We start from the raw sequence: 14,963 nt of genomic DNA on the forward strand, positions 1-14,963 counted from the left end.
AACGTTATACGTCATAACGTAAAACTATATAACATTATACGTTATATGGTAATACTATATAACGTTATACGTTATATGGTAATACTATATAACGTTATACGTCATAACGTAATACTATATAACGTTATACGTTATTACGTAATACTATATAACGTTATACGTCATAACGTAATACTATATAACATTATACGTTATAGCGTAATACTATATAACGTTATACGTTATAACGTAATACCATATAACGTTATACGTTATAACGTAATACTATATAACGTTATACGTTATATGGTAATACTATATAACGTTATACGTTATAACGTAATACTATATAACATTATACGTTATAACTTAATACTATATAACGTTATACGTTATATGGTAATACTATATAACGTTATACGTTATATGGTAATACTATATAACGTTATACGTTACATGGTAATACTATATAACGTTATACGTCATAACGTAATACTATATAACGTTATACGTTATAACGTAATACTATATAACGTTATACGTTATAACGTAATACTATATAACGTTTTACGTTATATGGTGATACTATATAACATTATGCGTTATAACTTAATACTATATAACGTTATACGTTATGTGGTGAAACTATATAACGTTATACGTCATAACCTAATACTATATAACGTTATACGTTATAACGTAATACTATATAACGTTTTACGTTATATGGTGATACTATATAACATTATGCGTTATAACTTAATACTATATAACGTTATACGTCATAACGTAATACCATATAACGTTATACGTTATAACGTAATACTATATAAAGTTATACGTTATATGGTAATACCATATAACGTTATACGTTATAACGTAATACTATATAACGTTATACGTTATATGGTAATACTATATAACGTTATACGTTATATGGTAATACTATATAACGTTATACGTTACATGGTAATACTATATAACGTTATACGTTATATGGTAAAACTATATAACGTCATACGTTATATGGTAATACCATATAACGTTATACGTTATAACGTAATACTATATAACGTTATACGTTATATGTTAATACTATATAACGTTATTGGTTATAACGTAATACTATATAACGTTATACGTTATAACGTAATACTATATAACGTTATACGTTATATGGTAATACTATATAACGTTATACGTTATATGATAATACTATATAACGTTATACGTTACATGGTAATACTATATAACGTTATACGTTATATGGTAAAACTATATAACGTTATACGTTACATGGTAATACTATATAACGTTATACGTCATAACGTAATACTATATAACGTTATACGTTATAGCGTAATACTATATAACGTTATACGTTATAACGTAATACTATATAACGTTATACGTTATAACGTAATACTATATAACGTTATACGTCATAACGTAATACTATATAAAGTTATACGTTACAACGTAATACTATATAACGTTATACGTTATATGGTAATACTATATAACGTTATACGTTATATGGTAATACTATATAACGTTATACGTCATAACGTAATACTATATAACGTTATACGTTATATGGTAATACTATATAACGTTATACGTTATATGGTAATACTATATAACGTTATACGTCATAACGTAATACTATATAACGTTATACGTTATAGCGTAATACTATATAACGTTATACGTCATAACGTAATACTATATAACGTTTTACGTTATATGGTAATACTATATAACATTATACGTTACATGCTAATACTATATAACGTTATACGTTATATGGTAAAACTATATAACGTTATACGTTACATGGTAATACTATATAACGTTATACGTCATAACGTAATACCATATAACGTTATACGTTATAACGTAATACTATATAAAGTTATACGTTATATGGTAATACCATATAACGATATACGTTATAACGTAATACTATATAACGTTATACGTTATATGGTAATACTATATAACGTTATACGTTATAACGTAATACTATATAACGTTATACGTTATATGGTAATACTATATAACGTTATACGTTATATGGTAATACTATATAACGTTATACGTCATAACGTAATACTATATAACGTTATACGTTATAGCGTAATACTATATAACGTTATACGTTATAACGTAATACTATATAACGTTATACGTTATAACGTAATACTATATAACGTTATACGTCATAACGTAATACTATATAAAGTTATACGTTACAACGTAATACCATATAACGTTATACGTTATAACGTAATACTATATAACGTTATACGTTATAACGTAATACTATATAACGTTTTACGTTATAACGTAATACTATATAACATTATACGTTATAACTTAATACTATATAACGTTATACGTTATGTGGTGATACTATATAACGTTATACGTTATATGGTAATACTATATAACGTTATACGTTATAACGTAATACTATATAATGTCATACGTTATATGCTAATTCTATTTAACGCTATACGTCATAACGTAATGCTATATAATGTTTTACGTTATATGGTAATACTATATAACATTATACGTTACATGGTAATACTATATAACGTTATACGTTATATGGTAAAACTATATAACGTTATACGTTACATGGTAATACTATATAACGTTATACGTCATAACGTAATACCATATAACGTTATACGTTATAACGTAATACTATATAAAGTTATACGTTATATGGTAATACCATATAACGTTATACGTTATAACGTAATACTATATAACGTTATACGTTATATGGTAATACCATATAACGTTATACGTTATAACGTAATACTATATAACGTTATACGTTATATGTTAATACTATATAACGTTATTGGTTATAACGTAATACTATATAACGTTATACGTTATAACGTAATACTATATAACGTTATACGTTATATGGTAATACTATATAACGTTATACGTTATATGATAATACTATATAACGTTATACGTTACATGGTAATACTATATAACGTTATACGTTATATGGTAAAACTATATAACGTTATACGTTACATGGTAATACTATATAACGTTATACGTCATAACGTAATACCATATAACGTTATACGTTATAACTTAATACTATATAAAGTTTCACGTTATATGGTAACTCTATATAACGTTATACGTTATATGGTAATACTATATAACGTTATACGTCATAGCGTAATACTATATAACGTTTTACGTTATATGGTGATACTATATAACATTATACGTTATAACTTAATACTATATAACGTTATACGTTATGTGGTGATACTATATAACGTTATACGTCATAACCTAATACTATATAACGTTATACGTTATATGGTAATACTATATAACGTTATACGTTATAACGTAATACAATATAACGTTATACGTTATAACGTAATACAATATAACGTTATACGTTATATGGTAATACTATATAACGTTATACGTCATAACGTAAAACTATATAACATTATACGTTATATGGTAATACTATATAACGTTATACGTTATATGGTAATACTATATAACGTTATACGTCATAACGTAATACTATATAACGTTATACGTTATTACGTAATACTATATAACGTTATACGTCATAACGTAATACTATATAACATTATACGTTATAGCGTAATACTATATAACGTTATACGTTATAACGTAATACCATATAACGTTATACGTTATAACGTAATACTATATAACGTTATACGTTATATGGTAATACTATATAACGTTATACGTTATAACGTAATACTATATAACATTATACGTTATAACTTAATACTATATAACGTTATACGTTATATGGTAATACTATATAACGTTATACGTTATATGGTAATACTATATAACGTTATACGTTACATGGTAATACTATATAACGTTATACGTCATAACGTAATACTATATAACGTTATACGTTATAACGTAATACTATATAACGTTATACGTTATAACGTAATACTATATAACGTTTTACGTTATATGGTGATACTATATAACATTATGCGTTATAACTTAATACTATATAACGTTATACGTTATGTGGTGATACTATATAACGTTATACGTCATAACCTAATACTATATAACGTTATACGTTATATGGTGATACTATATAACATTATGCGTTATAACTTAATACTATATAACGTTATACGTTATGTGGTGATACTATATAACGTTATACGTCATAACCTAATACTATATAACGTTATACGTTATAACGTAATACTATATAACGTTTTACGTTATATGGTGATACTATATAACATTATGCGTTATAACTTAATACTATATAACGTTATACGTCATAACGTAATACCATATAACGTTATACGTTATAACGTAATACTATATAAAGTTATACGTTATATGGTAATACCATATAACGTTATACGTTATAACATAATACTATATAACGTTATACGTTATATGGTAATACTATATAACGTTATACGTTATATGGTAATACTATATAACGTTATACGTTACATGGTAATACTATATAACGTTATACGTTATATGGTAAAACTATATAACGTCATACGTTATATGGTAATACCATATAACGTTATACGTTATAACGTAATACTATATAACGTTATACGTTATATGTTAATACTATATAACGTTATTGGTTATAACGTAATACTATATAACGTTATACGTTATAACGTAATACTATATAACGTTATACGTTATATGGTAATACTATATAACGTTATACGTTATATGGTAATACTATATAACGTTATACGTCATAGCGTAATACTATATAACGTTTTACGTTATATGGTAATACTATATAACATTATACGTTATAACTTAATACTATATAACGTTATACGTTATGTGGTGATACTATATAACGTTATACGTCATAACCTAATACTATATAACGTTATACGTTATATGGTAATACTATATAACGTTATACGTCATAACGTAATACTATATAACGTTATACGTTATAGCGTAATACTATATAACGTTATACGTTATAACGTAATACTATATAACGTTATACGTTATAACGTAATACTATATAACGTTATACGTCATAACGTAATACTATATAAAGTTATACGTTACAACGTAATACTATATAACGTTATACGTTATATGGTAATACTATATAACGTTATACGTTATATGGTAATACTATATAACGTTATACGTCATAACGTAATACTATATAACGTTATACGTTATATGGTAATACTATATAACGTTATACGTTATATGGTAATACTATATAACGTTATACGTCATAACGTAATACTATATAACGTTATACGTTATAGCGTAATACTATATAACGTTATACGTCATAACGTAATACTATATAACGTTTTACGTTATATGGTAATACTATATAACATTATACGTTACATGCTAATACTATATAACGTTATACGTTATATGGTAAAACTATATAACGTTATACGTTACATGGTAATACTATATAACGTTATACGTCATAACGTAATACCATATAACGTTATACGTTATAACGTAATACTATATAAAGTTATACGTTATATGGTAATACCATATAACGATATACGTTATAACGTAATACTATATAACGTTATACGTTATATGGTAATACTATATAACGTTATACGTTATAACGTAATACTATATAACGTTATACGTTATATGGTAATACTATATAACGTTATACGTTATATGGTAATACTATATAACGTTATACGTCATAACGTAATACTATATAACGTTATACGTTATATGGTAATACTATATAACGTTATACGTTATAACGTAATACTATATAACGTTATACGTTATAACGTAATACTATATAACGTTATACGTTATATGGTAATACTATATAACGTTATACGTTATAACGTAATACTATATAACGTTATACGTTATATGGTAATACTATATAACGTTATACGTTATATGGTAATACTATATAACGTTATACGTCATAACGTAATACTATATAACGTTATACGTTATTACGTAATACTATATAACGTTATACGTCATAACGTAATTCTATATAACATTATACGTTATAGCGTAATACTATATAACGTTATACGTTATAACGTAATACCATATAACGTTATACGTTATAACGTAATACTGTATAACGTTATACGTTATATGGTAATACTATATAACGTTATACGTTATAACGTAATACTATATAACATTATACGTTATAACTTAATACTATATAACGTTATACGTTATATGGTAATACTATATAACGTTATACGTTATATGGTAATACTATATAACGTTATACGTTACATGGTAATACTATATAACGTTATACGTCATAACGTAATACTATATAACGTTATACGTTATAACGTAATACTATATAACGTTATACGCCATAACGTAATACTATATAACGTTATACGTTATAACGTAATACTATATAACGTTATACGTCATAACGTAATACTATATAACGTTATACGTTATAACGTAATACTATATAACGTTATACGTTATAACGTAATACTATATAACGTTTTACGTTATATGGTGATACTATATAACATTATGCGTTATAACTTAATACTATATAACGTTATACGTTATGTGGTGATACTATATAACGTTATACGTCATAACCTAATACTATATAACGTTATACGTTATATGGTAATACTATATAACGTTATACGTCATAACGTAATACTATATAACGTTATACGTTATAACGTAATACTATATAACGTTATACGTTATAACGTAATACTATACAACGTTATACGTTATAACGTAATACTATATAACGTTATACGTTACATGGTAATACCATATAACGTTATACGTTATATGGTAATACTATATAACGTTATACGTTATATGGTAATACTATATAACGTTATACGTCATAACGTAATACTATATAACGCTATACGTTATTACATAATACTATATAACGTTATACGTCATAACGTAATACTATATAACCTTATACGTTATAGCGTAATACTATATAACGTTATACGTTATAACGTAATACCATATAACGTTATACGTTATAACGTAATACTATATAAAGTTATACGTCATAACGTAATACTATATAAAGTTATACGTTACAACGTAATACTATATAACGTTATACGTTATAACTTAATACTATATAACGTTATACGTTATATGGTAATACTATATAACGTTATACGTCATAACGTAATACTATATAACGTTATACGTTATTACATAATACTATATAACGTTATACGTCATAACGTAATACTATATAACCTTATACGTTATAGCGTAATACTATATAACGTTATACGTTATAACGTAATACTATATAACGTTATACGTTATAACGTAATACTATATAATGTCATACGTTATATGCTAATTCTATTTAACGCTATACGTCATAACGTAATACTATATAACGTTATGCGTTATAACGTAATACTATATAACGTTATACGTCATAACGTAATACTATATAAAGTTATACGTTACAACGTAATACTATATAACGTTATACGTTATAACGTAATACTATATAACCTTATACGTTATAGCGTAATACTATATAACGTTATACGTTATAACGTAATACTATATAACGTTATACGTTATATGGTAATACTATATAACGTTATACGTCATAACGTAATACTATATAACGTTATACGTTATTACATAATACTATATAACGTTATACGTCATAACGTAATACTATATAACGTTATACGTCATAACGTAATACTATATATCGTTATACGTTATTACATAATACTATATAACGTTATACGTCATAACGTAATACTATATAACCTTATACGTTATAGCGTAATACTATATAACGTTATACGTTATAACGTAATACTATATAACGTTATACGTTATAACGTAATACTATATAATGTCATACGTTATATGCTAATTCTATTTAACGCTATACGTCATAACGTAATACTATATAACGTTTTACGTTATATGGTAATACTATATAACATTATACGTTACATGGTAATACTATATAACGTTATACGTTATATGGTAAAACTATATAACGTTATACGTTACATGGTAATACTATATAACGTTATACGTCATAACGTAATACCATATAACGTTATACGTTATAACGTAATACTATATAAAGTTATACGTTATATGGTAATACCATATAACGTTATACGTTATAACGTAATACTATATAACGTTATACGTTATATGGTAATACTATATAACGTTATACGTTATATGGTAATACTATATAACGTTATACGTTACATGGTAATACTATATAACGTTATACGTTATATGGTAAAACTATATAACGTCATACGTTATATGGTAATACCATATAACGTTATACGTTATAACGTAATACTATATAACGTTATACGTTATATGTTAATACTATATAACGTTATACGTTATATGGTAATACTATATAACGTTATACGTTACATGGTAATACTATATAACGTTATACGTTACATGGTAATACTATATAACGTTATACGTCATAACGTAATACTATATAACGTTATACGTTATAACGTAATACTATATAACGTTATACGCCATAACGTAATACTATATAACGTTATACGTTATAACGTAATACTATATAACGTCATACGTCATAACGTAATACCATATAACGTTATACGTTATAACGTAATACTATATAACGTTATACGTTATAACGTAATACTATATAACGTTTTACGTTATAACGTAATACTATATAACATTATACGTTATATGGTAATACTATATAACGTTATACGTTATATGGTAATACTATATAACGTTATACGTCATAACGTAATACTATATAACGCTATACGTTATTACATAATACTATATAACGTTATACGTCATAACGTAATACTATATAACCTTATACGTTATAGCGTAATACTATATAACGTTATACGTTATAACGTAATACCATATAACGTTATACGTTATAACGTAATACTATATAAAGTTATACGTCATAACGTAATACTATATAAAGTTATACGTTACAACGTAATACTATATAACGTTATACGTTATAACTTAATACTATATAACGTTATACGTTATATGGTAATACTATATAACGTTATACGTCATAACGTAATACTATATAACGTTATACGTTATTACATAATACTATATAACGTTATACGTCATAACGTAATACTATATAACGTTATACGTTATTACATAATACTATATAACGTTATACGTCATAACGTAATACTATATAACCTTATACGTTATAGCGTAATACTATATAACGTTATACGTTATAACGTAATACTATATAACGTTATACGTTATAACGTAATACTATATAATGTCATACGTTATATGCTAATTCTATTTAACGCTATACGTCATAACGTAATACTATATAACGTTATGCGTTATAACGTAATACTATATAACGTTATACGTCATAACGTAATACTATATAAAGTTATACGTTACAACGTAATACTATATAACGTTATACGTTATAACGTAATACTATATAACCTTATACGTTATAGCGTAATACTATATAACGTTATACGTTATAACGTAATACTATATAACGTTATACGTTATATGGTAATACTATATAACGTTATACGTCATAACGTAATACTATATAACGTTATACGTTATTACATAATACTATATAACGTTATACGTCATAACGTAATACTATATAACGTTATACGTCATAACGTAATACTATATATCGTTATACGTTATTACATAATACTATATAACGTTATACGTCATAACGTAATACTATATAGCCTTATACGTTATAGCGTAATACTATATAACGTTATACGTTATAACGTAATACTATATAACGTTATACGTTATAACGTAATACTATATAATGTCATACGTTATATGCTAATTCTATTTAACGCTATACGTCATAACGTAATACTATATAATGTCATACGTTATATGCTAATTCTATTTAACGCTATACGTCATAACGTAATACTATATAACGTTTTACGTTATATGGTAATACTATATAACATTATACGTTACATGGTAATACTATATAACGTTATACGTTATATGGTAAAACTATATAACGTTATACGTTACATGGTAATACTATATAACGTTATACGTCATAACGTAATACCATATAACGTTATACGTTATAACGTAATACTATATAAAGTTATACGTTATATGGTAATACCATATAACGTTATACGTTATAACGTAATACTATATAACGTTATACGTTATATGGTAATACTATATAACGTTATACGTTATATGGTAATACTATATAACGTTATACGTTACATGGTAATACTATATAACGTTATACGTTATATGGTAAAACTATATAACGTCATACGTTATATGGTAATACCATATAACGTTATACGTTATAACGTAATACTATATAACGTTATACGTTATATGTTAATACTATATAACGTTATACGTTATATGGTAATACTATATAACGTTATACGTTACATGGTAATACTATATAACGTTATACGTTACATGGTAATACTATATAACGTTATACGTCATAACGTAATACTATATAACGTTATACGTTATAACGTAATACTATATAACGTTATACGCCATAACGTAATACTATATAACGTTATACGTTATAACGTAATACTATATAACGTCATACGTCATAACGTAATACCATATAACGTTATACGTTATAACGTAATACTATATAACGTTATACGTTATAACGTAATACTATATAACGTTTTACGTTATAACGTAATACTATATAACATTATACGTTATAACTTAATACTATATAACGTTATACGTTATGTGGTGATACTATATAAAGTTATACGTCATAACGTAATACTATATAACGTTATACGTTATAGCGTAATACTATATAACGTTATACGTTATAACGTAATACTATATAACGTTATACGTTATAACGTAATACTATATAACGTTATACGTCATAACGTAATACTATATAAAGTTATACGTTACAACGTAATACTATATAACGTTATACGTTATAACTTAATACTATATAACGTTATACGTTATATGGTAATACTATATAACGTTATACGTTATATGGTAATACTATATAACGTTATACGTCATAACGTAATACTATATAACGTTATACGTTATAGCGTAATACTATATAACGTTATACGTCATAACGTAATACTATATAACGTTTTACGTTATATGGTAATACTATATAACATTATACGTTACATGCTAATACTATATAACGTTATACGTTATATGGTAAAACTATATAACGTTATACGTTACATGGTAATACTATATAACGTTATACGTCATAACGTAATACCATATAACGTTATACGTTATAACGTAATACTATATAAAGTTATACGTTATATGGTAATACCATATAACGATATACGTTATAACGTAATACTATATAACATTATACGTTATAGCGTAATACTATATAACGTTATACGTTATAACGCAATACCATATAACGTTATACGTTGTAACGTAATACTATATAACGTTATACGTTATATGGTAATACTATATAACGTTATACGTTATAACGTATTACTATATAACGTTATACGTTATATGGTAATACTATATAACGTTATACGTTATATGGTAATACTATATAACGTTATACGTCATAACGTAATACTATATAACGTTATACGTTATTACGTAATACTATATAACGTTATACGTCATAACGTAATACTATATAACATTATACGTTATAGCGTAATACTATATAACGTTATACGTTATAACGCAATACCATATAACGTTATACGTTGTAACGTAATACTATATAACGTTATACGTTATATGGTAATACTATATAACGTTATACGTTATATGGTAATACTATATAACGTTATACGTTATAACGTAATACTATATAACGTTATACGTTATATGGTAATACTATATAACGTTATACGTTATATGGTAATACTATATAACGTTATACGTCATAACGTAATACTATATAACGTTATACGTTATATGGTAATACTGTATAACGTTATACGTTATAACGTAATACTATATAACGTTATACGTTATAACGTAATACTATATAACGTTATACGTTATAACGTAATACTATATAACGTTATACGTTATATGGTAATACTATATAACGTTATACGTTATAACGTAATACTATATAACGTTATACGTTATATGGTAATACTATATAACGTTATACGTTATATGGTAATACTATATAACGTTATACGTCATAACGTAATACTATATAACGTTATACGTTATTACGTAATACTATATAACGTTATACGTCATAACGTAATACTATATAACATTATACGTTATAGCGTAATACTATATAACGTTATACGTTATAACGCAATACCATATAACGTTATACGTTGTAACGTAATACTATATAACGTTATACGTTATATGGTAATACTATATAACGTTATACGTTATAACGTAATACTATATAACATTATACGTTATAACTTAATACTATATAACGTTATACGTTATATGGTAATACTATATAACGTTATACGTTATATGGTAATACTATATAACGTTATACGTTACATGGTAATACTATATAACGTTATACGTTATAACGTAATACTATATAACGATATACGTCACAACGTAATACTATATAACGTTATACGTCACAACGTAATACTATATAACGTTATACGTTATAACGTAATACTATATAACGTTTTACGTTATATGGTAATACTATATAACATTATACGTTATAACTTAATACTACATAACGTTATACGTTATGTGGTGATACTATATAACGTTATACGTCATAACCTAATACTATATAACGTTATACGTTATATGGTAATACTATATAACGTTATACGTCATAACGTAATACTATATAACGTTATACGTTATAACGTAATACTATATAACGTCATACGTTATATGGTAATACCATATAACGTTATACGTTATAACGTAATACTATATAACGTTGTACGTTATATGTTAATACTATATAACGTTATTGGTTATAACGTTATACGTTATAACGTAATACTATATAACGTTATACGTTATATGGTAATACTATATAACGTTATACGTTATATGGTAATACTATATAACGTTATACGTTACATGGTAATACTATATAACGTTATACGTTATAACGTAATACTATATAACGTTATACGTTATATGGTAATACTATATAACGTTATACGTTATATGGTAATACTATATAACGTTATACGTCATAACGTAATACTATATAACGTTATACGTTATATGGTAATACTGTATAACGTTATACGTTATAACGTAATACTATATAACGTTATACGTTACATGGTAATACTATATAACGTTATACGTTATATGGTAAAACTATATAACGTCATACGTTATATGGCAATACCATATAACGTTATACGTTATAACGTAATACTATATAACGTTATACGTTATATGTTAATACTATATAACGTTATTGGTTATAACGTAATACTATATAACGTTATACGTTATAACGTAATACTATATAACGTTATACGTTATATGGTAATACTATATAACGTTATACGTTATATGGTAATACTATATAACGTTATACGTTACATGGTAATACTATATAACGTTATACGTTATATGGTAAAACTATATAACGTTATACGTTACATGGTAATACTATATAACGTTATACGTCATAACGTAATACCATATAACGTTATACGTTATAACTTAATACTATATAAAGTTATACGTTATAACGTAATACTATATAACGTTATACGCCATAACGTAATACTATATAACGTTATACGTTATAACGTAATACTATATAACGTTATACGTCATAACGTAATACCATATAACGTTATACGTTATAACGTAATACTATATAACGTTATACGTTATAACGTAATACTATATAACGTTTTACGTTATAACGTAATACTATATAACATTATACGTTATAACTTAATACTATATAACGTTATACGTTATGTGGTGATACTATATAACGTTATACGTTATATGGTAATAATATATAACGTTATACGTTATAACGTAATACTATATAATGTCATACGTTATATGCTAATTCTATTTAACGCTATACGTCATAACGTAATACTATATAACGTTTTACGTTATATGATAATACTATATAACGTTATACGTTACATGGTAATACTATATAACGTTATACGTTATATGGTAAAACTATATAACGTTATACGTTACATGGTAATACTATATAACGTTATACGTTATAACGTAATACTATATAACGTTGTACGTTATATGTTAATACTATATAACGTTATTGGTTGTAACGTTATACGTTATAACGTAATACTATATAACGTTATACGTTATATGGTAATACTATATAACGTTATACGTTATATGGTAATACTATATAACGTTATACGTTACATGGTAATACTATATAACGTTATACGTTATATGGTAAAACTATATAACGTCATACGTTATATGGTAATACCATATAACGTTATACGTTATAACGTAATACTATATAACGTTATACGTTATATGTTAATACTATATAACGTTATTGGTTATAACGTAATACTATATAACGTTATACGTTATAACGTAATACTATATAACGTTATACGTTATATGGTAATACTATATAACGTTATACGTTATATGGTAATACTATATAACGTTATACGTTACATGGTAATACTATATAACGTTATACGTTATATGGTAAAACTATATAACGTTATACGTTACATGGTAATACTATATAACGTTATACGTCATAACGTAATACCATATAACGTTATACGTTATAACTTAATACTATATAAAGTTATACGTTATATGGTAACTCTATATAACGTTATACGTTATATGGTAATACTATATAACGTTATACGTCATAACGTAAT

The sequence above is a fragment of the Bombus flavifrons genome, chromosome 3 (assembly GCF_040668555.2).
Source record: "Bombus flavifrons isolate JBK064 chromosome 3, iyBomFlav1_principal, whole genome shotgun sequence".
Taxonomy (NCBI): Eukaryota; Metazoa; Arthropoda; class Insecta; order Hymenoptera; family Apidae; genus Bombus; species Bombus flavifrons.